The sequence below is a fragment of the Balaenoptera physalus genome (assembly GCF_965194825.1).
Source record: "Balaenoptera physalus genome assembly, chromosome: X".
Classification (NCBI taxonomy): domain Eukaryota; kingdom Metazoa; phylum Chordata; class Mammalia; order Artiodactyla; family Balaenopteridae; genus Balaenoptera; species Balaenoptera physalus.
Genome location: NC_138903.1, coordinates 72,331,224 through 72,354,021, shown reverse-complemented (window position 1 = coordinate 72,354,021; position 22,798 = coordinate 72,331,224). Strand labels below are relative to the sequence as shown.

Genomic DNA, 22,798 nt, shown 5'->3' with positions numbered 1-22,798 from the left:
TCCCTTTTTCTCTTGATGAGTCTGGCAAATGGTTTATCAATTTTCATCTTTACTATCATTATTCTGAATTCTTTTTCAGGTAGACTGCCTATTTGTTTACCAGCTTTTAGTTTCATTGATTTTTGCTATTGTTTCCTTCATTTCTTTTTCATTTATTTCTTATCTGATCTTTATGATTTCTTTCCTTCTGCTAGTTTTGGGGTATTTTTGCTCTTCTTTCTCTAATTGCTTTAGGTGCAAGGTTAGGTTGTTTGTTCGAGATGTTTCCTGTTTCTTGATGTAGGCTTGTATTGCTATAAACTTCCCTCTTAGAACTGCTTTTGCTGCATCCCATAGGTTTTGGGTAGTCATGTCTCCATTGTCATTTGTTTCTAGGTATTTTTTGATTTCCTCTTTGAGTTCTTCAGTGATCACTTCGTTATTAAGTAGTGTATTGTGTAGCCTCCATGTGTTTGTATTTTTTACAGATCTTTTCCTGTAATTGACATCTAGTCTCATAGCGTTGTGGTCAGAATAGATACTTGATACGATTTCAATTTTCTTATATTTACCAAGGCTTGATTTGTGACACAAGATACGATCTATCCTGGAGGATGTTCCATGAGCAGTTGAGAAAAATGTGTATTCTGTTGTTTTTGGGTGGAATGTCCTATTAATATCAATTACGTCCATCTTGTTTAATGTAGCATTTAAAGCTTGTGTTTCCTTATTCATGTTCATTTTGGATGATCTGTCCATTGGTGAAAGTAGGGTGTTAATGTCCCCTACTATGATTGTGTTACTGACGATTTCCCATTTAATGGCTGTTAGTATTTGCCTTATGTATTGAGGTGCTCCTATGTTGGGTGCATAAATATTTACAATTGTTATACCTTCCTCTTGAATCGATCCCTTGATCATTATATAGTGTCCTTCTTTGTCTCTTGTAATAGTCTTTATTTTGAAGTCTATTTTGTCTGATATGAGAATTGTTACTCCAGCTTTCTTTTGATTTCCATTTGCATTGAATATCTTTTTCCATCCCCTCACTTTCAGTCTGTATGTGTCTCTAGGTCTGAAGTGGGTCTCTTGTAGACAGCATATATATGGGTCTTGTTTTTGTATCCATTCAGCCAGCCTGTGTCTTTTGGTGGGAGCATTTAATCCATTTACATTTAAGGTAATTATTGATATGTATGTTCCTATTCCCATTTTTTTTAATTAATTTATTTATATTTATTTTTGACTGTATTGGGTCTTCGTTTCTGTGCGAGGGCTTTCTCTAGTTGTGGCAAGCGGGGGCCACTCTTCATCGCGGTGCATGGGCCTCCCACTATCGTGGCCTCTCTTGTTGTGGAGCACAGGCTCCAGACGCGCAGGCTCAGTAACTGTGGCTCAAGGGCCCAGCTGCTCTGCGGCATGTGGGATCCTTCCAGACCAGGGCCCGAACCCATGTCCCCTGCATTAGCAGGCAGACTCTCAACCACTGGGCCACCAGGGAAGCCCCTATTCCCATTTTATTAAATGTTTTGGGTTTGTAATTGTAGGTGTTTTCCTTCTCTTGTATTTCTTACCTAGAGAAGTTCTTTAGCATTTGTTGCAAAGCTGGTTTGGTGGTGCTGAACTCTCTCAGCTTTTGCTTGTCTGTAAAGCTTTTAATTTCTCCATCAAATCTGAATGAGATCCTTGCTGGGTAGAGTAACCTTGGTTGTATGTTTTTCTCCATCATCACTTTAAGTATATCCTGCCACTCCCTTCCGGCTTGCAGAGTTACCTCTGAAAGATCAGCTGTTAACGTTATGAGGATTCCCTTGTCTGTTATGTGTTGTTTTTCCCTTGCTGCTTTTAATATGTTTTCTTTATATTTAATTTTTGATAGTTTGATTAATATGTGTCTTGGCGTGTTTCTCCTTGGATTTATCCTGTATGGGTCTCTCTGTGCTTCCAGGACTTGATTAACTATTTCCTTTTCCATATTAGGGAAGTTTTCAACTATAATCTCTTCAAATAGTTTCTCAGTCCCTTTCTTTTTTCTTCTTCTTCTGGGACCCCTATAATGCGAATGTTGGTGCACTTAATGTTGTCCCAGAGGTCTCTGAGACTATCCTCAGTTCTTTTTATTCTTTTTTCTTTATTCTGCTCTGCAGTAGTTATTTCCACTATTTTATCTTCCAGGTCTCTTAGCCGTTCTTCTGCCTCAGTTATTCTGCTACTGATCCCGTCTAAAATATTTTTAAATTTCATTTATTGTGTTTTTCATCATTGCTTGGTTCCTCTTTAGTTCTTCTACGTCCTTGTTAAATGTTTCTTGCATTTTGTCTATTCTATTTACAAGATTTTGTATCATCTTTACTATCATTATTCTGAATTCTTTTTCAGGTAGACTGCCTATTTCCTCTTCATTTGTTAGGCCTGGTGTGTTTTGACCCTGCTCCTTCACCTGCTGTGTGTTTTTTGTCTTCTCATTTTGCTTATCTTACTGTGTTTGGGGTCTCCTTTTCACAGGCTGCAGGTTCGTAGTTCCCGTTGTTTTTGGTATCTGTCCCCATTGGCTAAGGTTGGTTCAGTGGGTTCTGTAGGCTTCCTGGTGGAGGGGACTAGTGCCTGTGTTCTGGTGGATGAGGTTGGATCTTGTCTTTCTGGTGGGCACGTCCACGTCTGGTGGTGTGTTTTGGGGTGTCTGTGGCCTTATTATGATTTTAGGCAGCCTCTCTGCTAATGGATGGGGCTGTGTTCCTGTCATGCTTGTTGCTTGGCATAGGGTGTCCAGCACTGTAGCTTGCTGGTCGTTGAGTGAAGCTCGGTCTTGATGTTGAGATGGAGATCTCTGAGAGATTTTCACCGTTTGGTGTTACATGGAGCTGGGAGGTCTCTTGTGGACCAGTGTCCTGAAGTTGGCTCTCCCACCTCAGAAGCACAGCCCTGATGCCTGCCTGGAGCACCAAGAGCCTTTCATCCACCCAGCTCAGAATAAAAGGGAGAAAAAATAGAAAGAAAGAAAGAAAGAGGATAAAATAAAATAAAATAAAGCTATTATAATAAAAATTAAGAAAAAAGTTATTAATAATAAATTTATTAAGAAAATTTTTTTAATTTAAAAAATAGATTTATTAAATTTTTATAATCAAAAATTAGAAAAAATTATTAAGAAAAATATTTTTTAATTTTTTAAAATAAAAAATATGAAAAAACTTATCAAAAATATTTTTTAATTTTTAAAAATAGAAAATAAGGAAAAAATTATTAAGAAAACATTTAGTAGGAAAAAAAATTTGTTTAAGTAAAAAACAAAACAAAACAAAAACGGATGGACCTAACCCTAGGACTAATGGTGAAAACAAAGTTATACAGACAAAATCTCACCCAGAAGCATAAACATATACACTCACAAAAAAAGGAAAAGGGGAAAAATTAATATATCCTGCTCCCAAAGTCCACCTCCTGAATTTGGGATGATTCGTTGTCTATTCAGGTATTCAACAGATGCAGGCACATCAAGTTGTTTGTGCAGCTTTAATCCGCTGCTTGTGAGGCTGCTGGGAGAGATTTCCCTTTCTCTTCTTTGTTCGTACAGGTCCCGGGGTTCAGCTTTGGATTTGGACCCGCCTCTGCATGTAGGTCACCTGAGGGCGTCTGTTCCCCGCCCAGACAGAACGGGGTTAAAGGAGGAGCTGACTAGGGGGCTCTGGCTCACTCATGCCGGGGGGGAGGGAGGGGTACGGATGCGGGACGAACCTGCGGCGGCAGGGGCCGGCGTGAATTTGCAGCAGCCTGAGACGTGCAGTGCGTTCTCCTGGGGAAGTTGTCCCTGGATCACTGGAGCCTGGCCGTGGCGGGCTGCACAGGCACCCGGGAGGGGCAGTGTGGAGAGTGACCTGTGCTCACACACAGGCTTCTTGGTGGCAGCAGCAGCAGCCTTAGCATCTCATACCCGTCTCTGGGGTCCGCACTGATAACCACGGCTCACGCCTGTCTCTGGGGTCCGCGCTGATAGCTACGTTTCGTGCCCGTCTCTGGAGTTCATTTAGGCGGGGCTCTGAATCCCCTCTCCTTGCACGCCGGCAAACAAAGAGGCAAGAAAAAGTCTCTTGCCTCTTCGGCAGCTGCAGACATTTTCCCAGGCTCCCTCCTGGCTTGCTGTGGTGCGTTAACCCCTTCAGGCTGTGCTCATGCCACCAACCACAATCCTCTCCCTGTGATCTGACCGAAGCCCGAGCCTCAGCTCCCAGCCCCCGCCCGCCCCGGCGGGTGAGCAGACAAGCCTCTCGGGCTGGTGAGTGCTACTCGGCACTGATCCTCCATGCGGGAATCTCTCCGCTTTGCCCTCCGCACCCCTGTGGCTGTGCTCTCCTCCGTGGCTCCGAAGCTTCCCGCCTCTGCCACCCGCAGTCTCTGCCCACGAAGGGGCTTCCTAGCGTGTGGAAACCTTTCCTCTTTCACAGCTCCCTCCCACTGGTGCAGGTCCCGTCCCTATTCTTTTGTCTCTGTTATTTCTTTTTTCTTTTGCCCTACTCAGGTACATGGGGAGTTTCTTGCTTTTTGAGAAGTCTGATATGTTCTGCCAGCGTTCAGTGGGTGTTCTGTAGGAGCAGTTCCACGTGTAGATGTATTTCTACTGTATCAGTGGGAAGGAAGTTGATCTCCAAGTCTTACTCTTCCGCCATCTTGCCCAGACCTGTTTTATAGTTCTTAGCATATAAATTTTTCACCTTTGTCAGTTTTATTCCTAGGTATTTTATTTTATTTTATTTGGTGCTATTTTATTTTATTTATTTTTATTAGAATAAAATTGCTTTACAATTTTATGTTAGTTTCTGCTGTACGATGAAGGGAATCAGCTATATGTATACCTATATCCTCTCTCTCTTGAATCTCCCTCCCATCCCCCCAATTCTACCCATCTAGGTTGTCACTGAGTACCAAGCTGAACTATCTGTGCTATACAGCAGTTTCCCAATAGCTATCTATTTTATACATAGTAGTTTATTAATGTCAAACCTAATCTCTTAATTTGTTCCACCCTTCCACCCCCCCCCATGTCCACATGTATGTTCTCTACATCTATGTCTTTATTTCTGCCTTGCAAACTGGTTCATCTATACCATTTTTCTAGATTCCACATATATGTGTTAATATACAATATTTGTTTTTCTCTTTCTGGCTTACTTCGCTCTGTATGACAGACTCTAGTTCCATGCACATCTCTGCAAATGACTCAATTTTGTTCTTTTTTATGGCTAAGTAATATTCCATTGTATATAGGTACTACATCTTCTTTATTCATCTATCATTGGACATTTTTGTTGTTTCCATGTCCTGGCTATTATAAATAGTGCTGCAATGAATACTGGGGTATATGTGTTCTTCTGAATTATGGTTTTCTCATGGTATATGCCCAGTAGTGTGATTACTGCATTATATGGTATCAGAAAAACAAATAACCCAATTAAAATGGTCAGAAGACCTAAATAGACATTTCACTAAAGAAGACATAGCGATGGCCAAGAGGCACATGAAAAGATGCTCAATATCACTAATTATTAGACAAATACAAATCAAAACTACAATGAGGTATCACCTCACATTGGTCAGAATGGCCATCCTCAAAAAATCTACAAACAATAAATGCTGGAGGGGGTGTCGAGTAAAGGGAACACTTTTGCACTGTTTGTGGAAATGTAAATTGATACAGCTACTATGGATAACAGTATGGAGTTTCCTTAAAAAACTAAAAATTGGTGCAATTTTAAAAGATATTGTTTTTTTACATTCTCATTCTGATATTTCATTGTTAGTGTATAGAAATGCAACCAATTTCTGAATGTTAATCTTGTATCCTATTACTTCACTGAATTCGTTTATTAGATCTAATAGTTTCTGTGTGGAGTTTCTTTTCTGATTGCTGTGTCTAAGACTTTCAAGGGACAAAGTGAGAGAGTGGCATGGACATATATACACTACCAAACGTAAAATAGATAGCTAGTGGGAAGCAACCGCATAGCACAGGGAGATCAGCTCTGTGCTTTGTGACCACCTAGAGGGGTGGAATAGGGAGGGTGGGAGGGAGATGCAAGATGGAAGAGATAGGGGAACATACATATATGTATAACTGATTCACTTTGTTATAAAGCAGAAACTAACACACCATTGTAAAGCAATTATACTCCAATAAAGATGTTAAAAAAAATACTATGTTGAAGAGAAATGGTGAGAGTGGACATCCTTGTGTTGTTCCAGATCTTACTGAGGAGGCTTTCAGCTTTTCACCATTGAATATTATATTGACTGTGGGTTTGTCATAAATGGCTTTTATTATGTTGAGATATGTTCCCTCTAATCCCACTTTGGTAAGAGTTTTCTTTATCATGAATGGATGTTGAATTTTGTGAAGAGCTTTTTCTCCATCTATTGAGATGATCATGTGGTTTTTGAGTTTTCTTTTGTTAATGTGGTGTATTACATTGATTGATTTGCAAATGTTGAACCATCCTTGTGAACCTGGGATGAATCCCACTTGGTCGTGGTGTATGATCTGTTTTATATGTTGTTGGATTCTGTTTGCTAATATTTTGTTGAGAATTTTTTGCATTTATATTCATCAAATATATTGGGCCTGTATTTTTCTTGTTTGGTGGTGTGTTTGGCTGGTTTTGGTATCAGGGTGATGGTGGCTTCATAAAATGTCTTTGGGAGTGTTCCCTCCTCTTCAACTTTTGGAAGATCTTGGGAAGAATCAGTATAAGCTCTTCTTTGTATGTTTGGTAGAATTCACCTGTGAAGCCATCTGGTCTTGGACTTTTGCTTGTAGGAAGTTTTTTTTTTAAATTACAGATTCTATTCCACTTCTAGCAATCAGTCTGTTCAAATTATCTATTCCTTTTTTTTTTTTAATAAATTTATTTATTTTATTTATTTTTGGCTGCATTGGGTCTTTGTTGCTGTGTACGGGCTTTCTCTAGTTGCGGCGAGTGGGGCTACTCTTCATTTCAGTGCGCAGGCTTCTCATTGTGGTGGCTTCTCTTGTCATGGAGCATGGGTTCCAAGCACGTGGGGTTCAGTAGTTGTAGCTTGTGGGCTCTAGAGCTCAGGCTCAGTAGTTGTGGCACACAGGCTTAGTTGCTCAGTGGCATGTGGGATCTCCCTGGACCAGGGCTCGAACCCATGTCCCCTGCATTGGCAGGCAGATTCTCAACCACTGTGCCACCAGGGAAGCCCCTATCTATTTCTTCTTGATTCAATTTTTGTGGTCTCTATGTTATTAGAAAGTTGTCCTTTTCTTCTAGGTTGTCAAATTTGTTGGCATATAATTGTTCATAGTATTCTCTTATGTTTTTTTGTATTTCTGTGGTATCAGTTGAGATTTCTCCTTTTTCATTTATTATTTTGTTTATTTGCATCCTCTCTCTTTTCTTCTTGGTAAGCCTCGCCAGAGGTTCTCATTTTGTTTACCCTTTGAAAGAACCAGCTTTTGGTTTTGTTTTTTCTAATTTTTTTTTTTAGGGTTCCTTTTTCTTTCTGTGTGTACATCTATTATAGATTTTTCATTTGCTGTTACCATGAGGATTTGATATAGCAGTCTATATGTAAACATGATTGTTTTAAGCTGCTTATCTCTTAATTTCAATTGAATTTCAAGTATTCTGCATTTGTTCTCTCCTCCTCTCACTATTATTCATTTTGATATATTTGCGTGTGGATGATTTTCTACCTTTACTGTATGTTTTCCTTTACTGGTGAGATTTTCCTTTTCATAATTTTCTTGTAACTATTTGTGGCCTCTTCTTTTCCACTTAGAGAAGTTCCTTTAGCATTTTTTATCAATCTGGTTTGGTTTTGCTGAATTACTTAGTTTTCGTGTGCCTGTAAAGCTTTGGATTTCTCCCTCAAATCTGAATAATAGCCTTGTTGAGTATTCTTTGTTGTAGGTTTCTCCCTTTCATCACTTTAAATATATAGTGTCACTCCCATTTGACCTGCAGTGTTACTGCTGAAAAACCAGCTGTTAGTCTTATGGTGTTTCCCTTGTATGTTATTTGTTGCTTTTCCCTTGTTTGCTTTTATTATTATTTTTTTGCCTTTAGATTTTGTCAGTTTGATTACTATGTGTCTCAGTGTGTTCCTCCTTGGGTTAATACTGTATGGGACACTCAGCTCTTCCGGAACTTGGGTGACTGTTTCCTTTCCTATGTTAGGGAAATTTTCAGCTATTATATTTTCAAATTTTTCTCAGGCTCTTCCTCTCCCTCTTCTTCTGGGACCCCTATAAAGTGAATGTTGGTGCATTTAATGTTGTTCCAGAGGTCTCTTAGGCTGTCTTCATTTCTTTTCATTTTTTTCTTTATTCTGTTCCATGGCAGTGATTTCCACCAGTGTCTTCCAGCTCACTTACCTGTTCTTCTGCCTCATTTATTCTGCTCTTGATTCCTTCAAGTGTATTTTTCATTTCAGTTATTTTATTCTTCAACTCTGTTTGGTTGTTCTTTATATTTTCTAACGCTTTGCTAAAAACTTCTTGTAACTTCTTACTCTATGCATCCATTGTTTACCTGAGTTCTTTGATCATTTTTATGATCATTACTTTGAATTCTATTGGGTAGATTGCCTATCTCCACTTCATTTAGTTGTTTTTCTGGGGTTTTATTTTATTTCTTTGTCTGGAACATATTCCTTTGTTATTTCATTTTGTTAAAATTTCTATTTGTATTTTTATGTATGTAGTAACTTATTTACATTTCTCAACGTGGCAGAAGTGGCCCTCTGTAGGGGATGTTCTATGTGTCCTAGCACTATACTCCCCTCTGTCACCCAAGTGCCAGGGACCACCTGATCCCAGTGTAGTTTCTGTCCTATATTTGTGAATTCAGTTCTGCTGGCTGCAAGATTATAGTTTTCTTGCTTCTGGTGTCTTCCCCTGGTAGGTGAGGCTGGTCTAGATGCTTGTGCAGGCTTCCTGATGGGAGGGCCCAGTGCCTATGCACTGGTGTGTGGACCTGGGTTCTGGCCTTCTGTTGGGCAGTGCCATGTCAAGGGGTGTGTCTAGAGGTGTCTGTGGGCTCAGGACGTCTTTAGGCAGTCTGTCTGCTGATGGGTGGGTCTATGTTCCTGCCCTGTTGGTTGTTTAGACTCAGGTGTTCCAGGACTGGAGTTTACAGGATGTTGGGTGGGGCCAGGTCTCAAGGCCAAGGACCCAAAATGTCTGCCTCTAGCCAGAGTTCACATAGGTCTCTGTTATGTCTGCCACTAGATTTTTGACCCCAGCCAGAGCCACAGCCCCCCCTGCCTCTTCAGGATTCCCTCCAAGACCAGCAGGTAAGTCTGGCCCTGGGTCTTATGGAGTCACTGAATTTGCTCTTGGTCCCTGTGTGCATGAGAACTTGTGTACACTCTCCATGATTGGAGTCTGCTTCCCTGAGTCTTGTGGAGCTCCTGCAAAAAGCCCCACTGGCCTTCAATGCCAAATGTTCTGAGGATTCCACCTCCTGATGTCAGACCCCTAGGCGGGGGAGCCTGGTGTGTGGCTCAGAGCTCTCACTCCTCTGGCAGAATCTCTGCAATATTATTATTTCTAGTTTGTGGGTCACCCACCCAGTTAGTATGGGATTTGATTATGTCACAAGTGTGTCCCTCTTACAGTCTCATGGTTTCTTCTTTATGTCTTTGCATGTAGAATATCTTTTTTTTTTGGTAGATTCAAGTATTTGTTTTTGATGGTTGTTCAGCAGTTTGGTGTGCTTGTGAGAGGAGGGGAGCTCAAAGACTTTTCACTCTGCCATCTTGTCTCACAATCTCCCGTATACTTTTCTTCAACTTCAAGAACTGCTGTTTCAGTAGTTATAGCAAACTCCACTTGCTCAAGATAGTCTCCTTTTAGAGTGTTCCAGTCTCTCCTGACAGATAGACTTTATACAAGTACACCACCACTCCCTGCAAAAGGCTGCTAACAGGAAGGCTATCAGCCCAAGAAAAAAATGGTTTCAGCAAGCTGATTTCCAGTAAAAATGACTCGGCTTCTTCTTGAAAAGAAACCTGGGAAGTTCAAAAGTGCCAGATGCAACAGTGGTGAGCTGATTCTGGCTCAGACCAGAATAGAAAAGATGATAGAAGTATGGTGGTACAAGGATCACAACATCAGTCAGACAGAAGGAAATCTATAGTACTATGGCAATGAGAGATCCTGGGGATGTTCTTCGAATAAGGCTGCACCAAGACCAATCCAACTGAGCATCCACTCTAGGCTCCTTGTGCACCACAGCCACTGTTGCTACCACTGCTGGGAAGATGTGGTAGTGGCTGTGCAGCTTGTGCTTCCGCCACCACCTTGCCTCGGTTCATCTCTCCTCTAGCTTTGAATGCTTACATTAAAAAAGAAGTATCCAAAATTAAAAACCTAACTTCACATCTCAAGGAATTGGAAAAAGATGAGCAAACTGTACCTAAATTTTGCAGAAAGAAGGAAATAATAAGAGTAGAGTGGAAGCAAGTACAATAGAGAATAGAAAATAGATAAAATCAATGAAATAAAAAACTGGTTCTTTGATCAATCAATAAAATTAACAGAAGTTTAGCTCATGTGACAGAAAAAAATGACAGAAGACTCAAATTTCTAACATTAGGAATGAAAGAGATGACATTACTACTAGCCTTACAAAAATAGAAAGAAAATACTATGAGAATTTGAAAGTCAACAAGTTAAATAAACAAGATGAAATGGGAAAATTTCTAGGAGGTCACAAACTACTGAAACTGACTCAAGAGGAAATCAAAGTATGAATATATCTATACCAAATAGAGATTGAATAAGTAATAAAAAATCTTTCCATTAAAAAACTGCAGAAGAAGATGGCTCACTAGTGAATTCTACCAAGCAGTTAAAGAATTAACAGCAATCATTCACAAAATCTTCCAAAAACTAGAATAGAGACTAGCTTCCAGTGCATTTTATGATAATAATATTACCCTGATACCAAAACCAGACAAAGACATCATAAGGAAAAAAATTACAGATCATATCTCTTATGAATATAGATGAAAAAATTCCTCAACAAAATGTTAACAAGTCAAATCCAGCAACATATAAAAAAAGAACATATACCATAACCAAATGGGATTTATCACAGGTATGCAAGGTTGAGTAAATATATGAAAATCAATCAATGAAATATACAATAATCATAGAATAAAAGACAAAAAGGCCACAATGATCATCTCAATAGATACATAAAATACACTTGTCAAAAACCCAACACCTATTATGATAAACACTCATTGAACCAGTAATAGAAGGGAACTATTGATAAAGGTAAAAGGCATCTATGCAAAACCTACAGCTAACATAATACTTAATGTGAAAGAGTGAAAATTTCCCCCTAAGATTAGGAAAAGGCACATATGTCCCCTCTTGCCAATTTTATTAAACATTGTACTGGAGATTCTAGCCATTGCAGTTAGGCAAGCAAAAAATGAATTGATTAAAATAAATTTTAATATTTGCATCCAAATTGTAAACTAAGAAGTAGAAGTATCTTTATTTTCATATGACATGATCTTTATGTAGATCACACACACACAAACCTATTATAATGAAAGTATTTCAGCGAGGTTTCAGGATACAAGATCAATATAAAAGAAGCAATTGTATTTCTATAACATTTGCGATAAACAATATGAAAATTAAATTAAGGAAACTATTACATTTGTAATAGGAACAAAAGAATAAAATACTTAGGAAAACTGTAAAACTCTTAGAAAAAAGTTGGCATAATTATTTGCGACAGTGGATTATACAATGATATTTTAGATATGACAACAAAAGTTAAAGCAATGAAGAAAGATATAAATAAATGACTACATAAAATTCAAATTTTTTTTGCTTAAAATGACATTTTGATGAAAGTGAAAAGACAGCCTACAGTATGGGAGAAAATATTTGTAAATCATATATCTGATAAGTGTCTGGTATACAGACTATATAACAAACTCTTACAACTCAGCAGTAAAAAGACAACATAATTTAAACATGAAGGGTCTGAACAAACATTTTTCCAAATAAGATCTACAAATGTCCAAGAAGCACATGAAAAGATATTCAATATCATAAGTCATTAGGAAAACACAAATCAATACCACGATAAAATACTTCAAACCTACTAGGATGGCTGAAATGGAAACAGAAAAAATAAAAGAGAAAATACGTTTTGTCAAGGATTCAGAAGAATAGGAGCTCTCATATATTGTTGGTGGGAATGTACAGTGATGCAGCCACTGTGAAAACAACTTTAGTGTTTCCTTCAAAAGTCAAATAGAGTTACAATATGGCCCAGCAATTTCATCTGTAGGGATATACACAAGAGAATTGAACACTGACGTCCACACCAAAACTTATACATGAATGTACATAGCATTATTATTCACAATAGTCAGCAAGTGAAATAACCCAAATATCTACCAACAGATGAATAGATAAATAAACTGTGGTATATCCATACAAATAAATATTACTTAGCCATAAAAAGGAGTGAAATACAGATGCATGCTACAACATAGATGAACCTTGAAAACATTATGCTAAGTAAAAGAACCTAGGCACAAAAGACTATATTTTATTATTCCATTTGTATGCAATCTCCAGAATAGGCAAATTCATTGAGACAGAAAGTAGATTATTAGTTGCCAGGGGATAGAGGAATAAAGAATGGGGAGCTACTGCTAATGCATACAGAGTTTCTTTTGGGGGTGATGAAAATGTCTGGAATTATATAATAGTAATTGTACAATTTTGTGAATTGTATGCTTTAAAGTGTAGATTTTATGGTATGTGAATTAAGCCTCAATAGTAAAAAAAAGTACATGTGTTGGAAACAAAAGTGTCAGCTTATGCTTAGGAGCCATTATTATATCATAATCAAAACAAGAAAGCCTTTAATATCTCTTCCCAAAAGGTATATATATATATATTTATAATTTATACACTTATGTACTTTCATATTTCATAGAAGGTTTGAAATGATTTACAATAATGACACATATTATAATGAACATATAAAACTAAATTTCAGGGACTGAAAACATAAAGAAGAATGGGAATTTTTGGCAATTTTGCATCGGTTTCACTTCTGAGATTTCTAGCAACCAAGACACAAAGGGAAATATTAAAGGCTATTATAGTTATTGTATTCAATACAAAGAATCATACCACTCATTAAAAGTGAGAAAATATCTCCTGGGTCCTCCTAAGGCAAATAATGGATCCTTATATTAGGATCACAGAGTGTTACAATAAATAGCTCATGTAATGGAGATTTTCAATTGAGTTGCAAAATTTTTCAAGTAACTATTTTTTTGCATTGATCCTTGATAAAAGCAGTTTAAATGGGTGAAATCAGATCATCACATGAGTGGGTATTAGGCAGAAAAACAGTTGAATTGGGAAGTTCGGTTTGTACAGAAAGTGTCAGGTTGGGTAGTATGTGTATATAGCTGGGACCCACGCTGGGAATGCTGGTCAGTTTGTTCTGCCAGGTCCACTAGAGCCTTGAAGCACTGGTCTCCTATTTATTCATGGCATGAAGAGTGTGCCAGGGAGAGTAAGGCTTTCAGCAAACAGGCCCCCTGCCTTTGGGAGGTGTCAGTTACAAGCTCCAAGTGTGTTATAAAGAGAGATGACAAGGGAACCACTTCTCTCCCAGAAACCCTCTTAGTTCTGATAATTAGGAAAGCAAGCGAGCTAGAAAGACCTGCTTATGAGGAAAACTGAGTCCTTTGAAGTTTGTCTTGCGGGGAGGAGAGATCGTTGAGTCCAGGTTACTTTGATTCTTCCTTAAAGTTAAACTAATATCCCTAAAGGAACCTTCCCACTAACTTTCTGATGTAGCCTGCCACTGACTTCCTTCTCCTGCAACAAGCTGAGCTATTTGTTCCCCTGAGTAACATCTAGATGTTGGATAAAAAGAATTTGTGCACAGATAACTTCTTCTGGAGACTGATTGCTCCTAAAAATCGAGGTAACCACATTGTTCCAGAAGTTACCTGGAGTGGTTACTGAGGAAGACTTAGTAGTTTATTGAGAACTAGGCTTAGCCCAACATTCTCCCAAAATTACCCAGCTTGGTGGGTTCTAGTGGAAAGCTGATAGCCTTTTCCAGTGAGCTGACATGAATAACAAAACTTTCTTCTGGGACTGGAATGGGACCTCTGTTTGGCAACTCCTAGAAGGGTCTTTGCAAAGTTGATAAAAGAAAAAACTCAATACTCCTGAGGGTTTTTTTTTAATGTCTGAATAGATATGCATTTTCTACTTCATATATGCATACCCAGCTAAATATAGACAACTATCAAACTTTAACCAGTTACATACAGACTAGACTAAGCCTGTATTATTTTTTACAACAGGTAACAGTGGTGATTTCAAAAACTTTAATATATCTCAATAATTTCATCAAAAGTTATTTGTGAGTGGTGTTAGAGGTTTATATGCAAGTTGGTCTCATTCTGCTGCTTGGATTCCTAGTGATAGTGTCATCAACAAGTGGCCACTGAGATCCATGAAGCAGATTTCATCCCAGGTGTTGTTCTTCAATGGCTGACAAGGTGTCATTTTCATGTGAAAATTCTCTAAAAGCCAAGTTGACATGTGACCCAGGAGTAGCTTTCTGAAAACCCTCCTCCATGCATCTCTCTTGCTATTGCTCATCACATTGTACATGTGAATACAAGTCTCTGACCCCTTTTTTTCTCAGAATTGAAAAATGCAGTGAGGAACTTGGAAAGAGGAGATCATCTCTCCCATTGAGACAACAAATAGGTTTGGTTTGTACTTCAAAGAAACTGAAATAAATTCCACAACCTCAGCATTCCTCTCTTGTAAGACAACCCAGCGTATGTGCAGACTCCACGTGGGCCCTCTGTGTCACCCCCAAGAGACTCAGGGACAAAGGGAACCAATACAAACAGGCTAACTTTCCTTGAAGAAGGGAGTAATCAAGTCACAGGTCCAGCAGTTTTGGTGATGGAGATGTGGCTTTCTGGAAGAGGTAGAACAGTAGTGGCCAGGCTGGGTGGAAAGACAGAAAAGCATCTGGAAGCCAGTAATGAAAACTCTTCCCCTAGACATTTGCAAGAAGAGGGAACAAGGATCCCTGCTGTCCTACTTCTTTTCTTTTTTCTTTTTAAACATTTTTATTGGAATATAATTGCTTTACAATGGTGTGTTAGTTTCTGCTTTATAACAAAGTGAATCAGTTATACATATACATATGTCCCCATATCTCTTCCCTCTTGTGTCTCCCTCCCTCCCACCCTCCCTATCCCAGCCCTCTAGGTGGTCACAAAGCAGCGAGCTGATCTCCCTGTGTTATGCGGCTGCTTCTCACTAGCTAACTATTTTACGTTTGGTAGTGTATATATGTCCATGCCACTCTCTCACTTTGTCCCAGTTTACCCTTCCCCCTCCCTGTGTCCTCAAGTCCATTCTTTAGTAGGTCTGCATCTTTATTGCCATATTGCGCCTAGGTTCTTCATGACCTCTTTTTTTCTTTTTAGATTCCATATATATGTGTTAGCATACGGTATTTGTTTTTCTCTTTCTGACTTACTTCACTCTGTATGACAGTCTCTAGGTCCATCCACCTCACGACAAATAACTCAGTTTTGTTCCTTTATATGGCTGAGTAATATTCCAATGTATATATGTGCCACATCTTCTTTATCCATTCATCTGTTGATGGACATTTAGGTTACTTCCATGTCCTGGCTACTGTAAATAGAGCTGCAATGAACATTTGGTACATGAGTCTTTTTGAATTATGGTTTTCTCATGGTATATGCCCAGTAGTGGGATTGCTGGGTCGTATGGTAGTTCTATTTGTAGTTTTCTAAGGAACCTCCATACTGTTCTCCATAGTGGCTGTATCAATTTACATTCCCACCAACAGTGCAAGAGGGTTCCCTTTTCTGTACACCTTCTCCAGGATTTATTGTTTGTAGATTTTTTGATGATGGCCATTCTGACTGGTGTGAGATGATATCTCATAGTAGTTTTGATTTGCATTTCTTTAATGATTAATGATGTCGAGCATTCTTTCATATGTCTGTTGGCAATCTGTATATCTTTGGAGAAATGTCTATTTAGGTCTTCTGACCATTTTTGGATTGGGTTGTTTGCTTTTTTAATGTTTAGCTGGGTGAGCTGCTTGTAAATTTTGGAGATTAATCCTCTGTCAGTTGCTTCATTTGCAAATATTTTCTCCCATTCTGAGGGTTGTCTTTTGGTCTTGTTTATGGTTTCCTTTGCTGTGCAAAAGCTTTTAAGTTTCATTAAGTCCCATTTGTTTATTTTTGCTTTTATTTCCATTTCTCTAGGAGGCGGGTCAAAAAGGAGCTTGCTGTGATTTATGTCATAGAGTGTTCTGCCTATGTTTTCCTCTAAGAGTTTGATGGTGTCTGGCCTTACATTTAGGTCTTTAATCCATTTTGAGTTTATTTTTGTGTATGGTGTTAGGGAGTGTTCTAATTTCATTCTTTTACATGTAGCCGCCCAGTTTTACCAGCACCACTTATTGGAAAGGCTCTCTAAGGCTCATCAGTAAGTGTATCAGTAGTTATGTCAGTTTGCTTTTCCTTAATTTCTCAACCTTATACAACCCTTACTTTTTTAATGTCACTTTATACACAGTGGGCATTATGTGGAGTTTTAAAATACCTAAGTTTTTGCTATCCAATCTTAAAATTCTTTTATTTTACTTGGAACATTTACTCTATAATATAATAAATTACTAATAAATTTGAAAAAGAAAGTTATTTGTGGTAATAGCCTAATATCATGATGTTTTGATAAGCACAGATTAAATAACTGCATTATCTATGCCAAACTCAGCACAGTGTTGATACCCAACTCTGCTTAATTATAGTATAAGTATCTGAACACAACAGAGCAGACAGGCAACAAGCAAAGGGCATTTAACATATGCCCATGCTTATCAATCCTGTTAACATTAGTGTTTAAAATTTTCAAATCTAAATATAGAGGGGCATTTATAAAGTTGCAGAATATAATATAAGAATTATAATTATATACAATCCTGTTTGAGGACAACTTGATTTAGCTGGCATATGTAGTGGGATTCTTCAGTAGAGTATTAGTAATGATAACAATGACAATAAACTGTGTGTTTTAATAGTCTTTACAGTATAAGAGTGATGGAAAACAGCAGGTCAACATTTGTTCATCTTTATTGCCGTAAACACACACACACACACATATCTTCAGCAAGACTGAAGGGCTTGTGGTAGGCTGAATAATGGTCCCCCAAAGTTATCCACTTCCTAATCTCTGGAACCTGTGAATGTTACTTTATATAGCAAAAAAGACATTTAGATGTGATTAAGGATCATGAGATGAGGGGATTATCCTGGACTATCTGGGTGGGCCCAAGGTAATCACAAGAGTCTATGAGAAGGATGCAGAAGGAGATTTGAGTACAAGAGAGGAGAAAGCAATGTGACCACAGAGGCAGAGATTGGGATAATGCAGCCAGTAGAAGAGGCAAGGAACAGACTCACCCTGAAGCTGCCAGACAGCTGACCCAGATGACCCCTTACTTTACCCTCATTAACACTCATTTTTTTACTTCTTCCCTTTAGAACTATAGGAGAATAAACTAGTGTTGTTTTAAGCCACTAAGTTTATGGTAATTTGTTATTGCTTCGACAGGAAACTGATAGGAGGCTCAAGATCACAGTGCCTATATTGCTACTTGCCCTTCAATCCTTTAACTTCAAATTCTAACTTCTGCAGTATCCATCACACCGGGCACTTGACACAAAGCAAGCCAATATAAGAACACTAATAGATAAATCTGCACAAATTTAAAATTCACTTCTAATCCATTGGTAAGTATTGTTTAAGGAATAGCTATTTGGTTTTCAAAAATTTTAGAATTAAAGGGTTGAAAACATGTTCATCCCTTGATACATTGTAACATTTGAAATTAGGAAGCAGGGCAACTTGAATTTGTTTTGCTTATACATACTGAAGTGTATATGCTTTTAAAGACAGCTTAGAATTAAGAGTTAACTTCTAATAAGTAGTGGTAAGGGCTATCCAACCAGTTTTCTATTGTACCACATATCAAAGTCTCTACAGTATGACAGTCTTATTTAGCACTCAGCACTTTAGGGTGAGGGAGAGAGGCATGGCAAAAAGCAGTTTCAAATTATTTTTTAATAGCAGAAAAGCTTTAAAGACTTATACAATTTTTCATCATCTCATATTCTATTCCAGAATACTTGGAAAAATGTCTTATTTCAATCAGCTCAATCTATACAAGCTATAAAATGCAAAAACAGTCCAAACCCTATAGTGTACAGAATATGCACTATTTAACACTCATTAAATGAAGTACTGTCAATGAAGATTATCAAATAAGAAGTACACACAGTATTCTAAATTTTTAAATCACCTTAGGGTCACTAACCGGAGATTGTACAAATTACATGTGCAAGACAAAAAGAAAAAGAAAAAAAAGAAAGAAACAAACTTCTCAGTGCATCACACCAATCAGGATAAAATGTATGGCATTTTTATGATACTAATATTACATTACAACTGTCAATTTTAACTGGGAATGACAAAGAAATGAAATTCGTATAAGAGCAAGAACCAGCCAATTAAAATGCTAAAATAAAACAGATAACCTGCTTTCTTTGTAAAAAACACTGAAAATGTAATGTGTGCAGGTAACTCACTAAAATTTTTCTCATTCATTTGCCCCCTAATAGAAGTGTCTTAACTTTTTTCCTGTAAATATTCTACCTGTTATAACAGTCTGATCTTGAGGCTTGTGTAAACTCTAATATGTTATTGAAACATACTATTTTTTGTTTGATAAGAATGTCTTCATGAATAAAAAACATATCTGGTTATAAATCATAGAATAAAACCCCCAAAACAATAATGTGACATTTTCTAAGCTAGTGAGAAATAAATTAAACCATGATGTATCAGTTTAAAATTATATCAATATTAAATGACATTTCTATGTTCTATTTTTTCCCATAAAATTAAACAGTGCAGAATAAGGCTTGGGCTACAATTAATCACTTTTGGTTTTCTTAAAAACAAAATTTTATTTGCTATAAACAATTAAAAGGCAATTATCTTCCTTCACAACACATGTGGACATTAAATGTAAGGTTTTAAAAATATCCACAACCTAAAAGAAAAGTACTTTTAAATGGCTAAAATGAATCAAAATACCAAAGTTTAGTGTACAGAAGAGTAGATATAAATAACACCAACATCATTGGTGTTGAATTTTGAATAGCTCATAATAAGTTCCAAAGTTTTTCTACCTGTACAAATAAAAAAAGGTGTCCTTTCCAAAGTTTGAGGCTATGCACTGCACATCACTCCCCAACAAGTGTATGAATAAGGTTTTAAAAATGTTGCCAGTATTAAGTTCTGCTGTACCTAAAATTAGAGGACAGCAATAGTACAGTGATTAGGGTGCATCAATTCTCAAAACTTAGTTATGATCCAACACGAGTTATGGTGGTTCTTTTAACTGAAAAAAACTTTTCAGAAGAAATACCAGCCCTGTGCTAACCACCAGAAGAATGCGGGCTTCTACTGACCAAGGCCACTCTTATATTTAGATCCTTGGCTGGCTTAGGCCTTGAGCTTCTCTCAAACGGAAATGAGTCTGAAAGTTGATGACAGACTTCAAAGTTACGTGAATTGAAACACAGGCAGATTCCATCTGGGTAAGAGCCCTGACTCAGTTCTCACTAGGAAACAAAGGTGGGTCTTCTCCAACTTCAAAATTAAAATATACGATTTTATGGATTTTATGTGTGAAAGCAGAATATTCATTGCTGACACAAAATTTGTATGTCCCAGTTTTGGAGGCTGTTTCTTCATCTTTTTGTATAACACATTGCCATCAGGATCGTCAGATCGACAATCTACATCATAGTGACTGCCAGTAGTCGCCTGGAACTCGAGGGTGTACTTGGTGACAGGCGTAAAGTCCTAGTAGAAGCACTGCTAGGCATAGTCGGGCAGTTTGAAGCTGATCTCAGTGCCACCAGGTGGGCACCAGCAGCAGCAGTGGCCCAGTGACCTGCGGAGTCCCCCCAGCTCTGCGCTGACACCATCCGCGGCCTCTGGAGAGGCTGTGGCGGCTGCCACTACAGAGCTGCGGGGAGACTAGGGTCAAGTCTGCACCGACTCAGGGCACGCACTGCAGAGTTTCTCTGAGCCTAGGAGAGATTAAGGATGAGCAGTGATCCGCTGGGTGTGGGTGAGGGGTGCTGAGCAACCAGGGCCTAGTGCCGGGAATGATCCGGGAAACAAGACTCCTGAGTTTTTGAAATGGATAATGTCCCCAAATTTATGCTGACAATATGTACTCCATTTAAGAACCTAAAGGAAAACCATTTGTCAGTGAAGTCTGCTGAAACACAGAATACTGCAAGGGATTATATATAAACTGTTAAAAAATAAACACGGAGCATTTTAAAAAATAGGTCTCAAATTCAAATCCAATCACTTATAATATACTGGAAATGAAATAGCACAGCTTTGAATCCAAAGTGGTTGGGTTTGAATCCAAGCTACATATAACTTTACCCTTATACCCACAGTGTCTTTGTAGAATGAAAACAATAACATCTACCTTGTAGAGCTGTTTTGAAGATTAAATATGAAGTGCTTATAGTATTACCTGGTACTCAATATATGGCAATTATTAATATTACTAGAGGATGAAAAGATTAACTTGTTACTGCAACCAGGTAAGGTACAGAAAATTCCATATACAAACAGACACATCCACAATTGTCAAATAAAGTTTCTGGTCTTGGCTAGAGCATATTTGCAAGAAAATTTATCAGAAGGCAACATTGCAACGAGAAGCTTAAGGTTAAGTCCAGAAAACTCTAAACTTTAAACTACTTCAATTATTTGCTGTCCTCCCTACCCAGCACCAAGAAGTCAGACAAATTAACTCCAACAATGTTCTTTCTGGTGCTTTATGCAGGAGTGTACCTAGAGAGAAGCAAGAAAAGTCAATGTGTGTTCTGACTATTGAGTGATAGATTATCTGGAATTCACCAACTTGCTCAGTATCCTTTGATCTGTATTGTCCCTTTCAGGAATGTTCTTAGATAGTTTGTCATCAAACTTTGTCCTACATCCTAAATTGCCTTCAACCCACTCCAAACTTCTCCTTCCCAAGTCTCTTCAGCTTAAAGGTTTACTAACAATTTTGGTGGTTGCTGATTAAGAATATAAAGTGTGACCTCCCTGAAGTATTTGCATTTCTACAGTGAACAATATAAGACCCTCTTACATACACACACACACCCCTACAAAATTTCAACATTTAACAGAATGATATTATACTAATGAAATGGCATATAATATGTATGGGTATATGTAGGCATATGAAATTTTATAGATATGTCTACTTGCATTTCCGCTTTATAATTATACCTGATATTTGCATTATTGCTTAGAAATGTACCTGAATTTTGATAGAAAAAAAAAAAGAATTTCTAACTTGAGTGCTATCTCAAAGGATCTCCCCTGAATAACTCAGAAGTCATTTAATCTATAGTAATGTCAATGTTTTGCTGTCAAATGTATCCCTTCCTCCTCTCCTTATCCTTAAGGAGCAGCTGGGGTTCAAATTGCGCACTTGCTGGCTGACTGGAATTTTACTGTTAAAAAATTTCATGCCCCCATGCATGGATTACACATGGGCCAGAGAAGAACATAGCCATGAGAATGCCATTCCCAAAACAGCCAGCACGTTGGGTCTGTTGTAGCATTTGTCCATTTTCATTTGTTCTTCATAATGTTCTGTTTTTTGTCATTCACATACAACTTCAGTAACTGTCCAGAGTGATTTGGCATTGATAATACAAACCATTTCTCGACCTGCTTTAATATAGTTGTTTTTTATCCCTTTATAGAATTAGATTCATTGTTAAGTTTTGCTGAAAAATAAAATGGTAGTGTTAATTTTTAGAAACATGCTAATTAGTTCTGCCTTAAGTTACCTCAAGGTGTATTTATGTGTGTGTGTGCATATACACATGTTGTGTACATACTTCTAGGTAGGCTGAAAACTTAGGCTTCCATATAATTATTAATTGCTAAATTGACTGTATTAGTTTCCTAGGGTTTCTGTGACAAAGTACCGTAAACTGGGTGGCTTAAACAACAATTTATTGTATCAACAGTTCTGGAGATTAGAAGTCTGAACACAAGGTGTCAGCAGGGTTGGTTCCTTCTGAGGGATGTGAGGGAAGGATCTGTTCCATGCCTCTCTCCTTGGCTTATAGATTGCTGTTTATATGTCCACATAATGTTCTCCCTGTGTATTTAATCCTGTCTCCAAATTTCACCTTTTTATAAGGACACAAGTCATATTAGATTGGGGCCAACTGCAATGGCCTCATTTTAACATGGTAAAGACCTATCTCCGAATAAGGTTATATTATGAGGAACTGCAGGTTAGGACTTGAACATATAAATCTTAGAGGAATACAGTTTGGCCCATAACATTGAGTGAGATCTTCTTTTCAAAAATTATTTCAATGTCTTTAAGCAAAATTGAATAAACAGTTAGCCAGATTATTTAAGTATGAGTTCCATTTTTACTCTTAGGAGGTAGAGATTATGAACTCAGTTGGCTGATCAGTGTTTTGAATACAATAAATATTCAATAAATATTTGGAGAAGGAATGAAAGCATCATAGTCCAGGAGAAGTAAATGGTGACATCATGAGCTTCCTTGATTTGCTTTATTTTTTTTTG

The 22,798-nt window shown here is 37.8% G+C and overlaps 1 pseudogene across 1 annotated transcript; it reads right to left on the bottom strand.

Moving 5' to 3' along the window:
- Positions 1-15,150: 15,150 nt before the first annotated feature.
- Positions 15,151-21,908, bottom strand: LOC309652165 (transmembrane emp24 domain-containing protein 7 pseudogene; annotated as a pseudogene). Its single transcript has 2 exons — positions 21,861-21,908; positions 15,151-20,005 (listed from the first exon to the last, which is right to left on the bottom strand). The product of its transcript is annotated as a transmembrane emp24 domain-containing protein 7 pseudogene (transcript).
- Between the last annotated feature and the right edge of the window lie 890 nt (positions 21,909-22,798).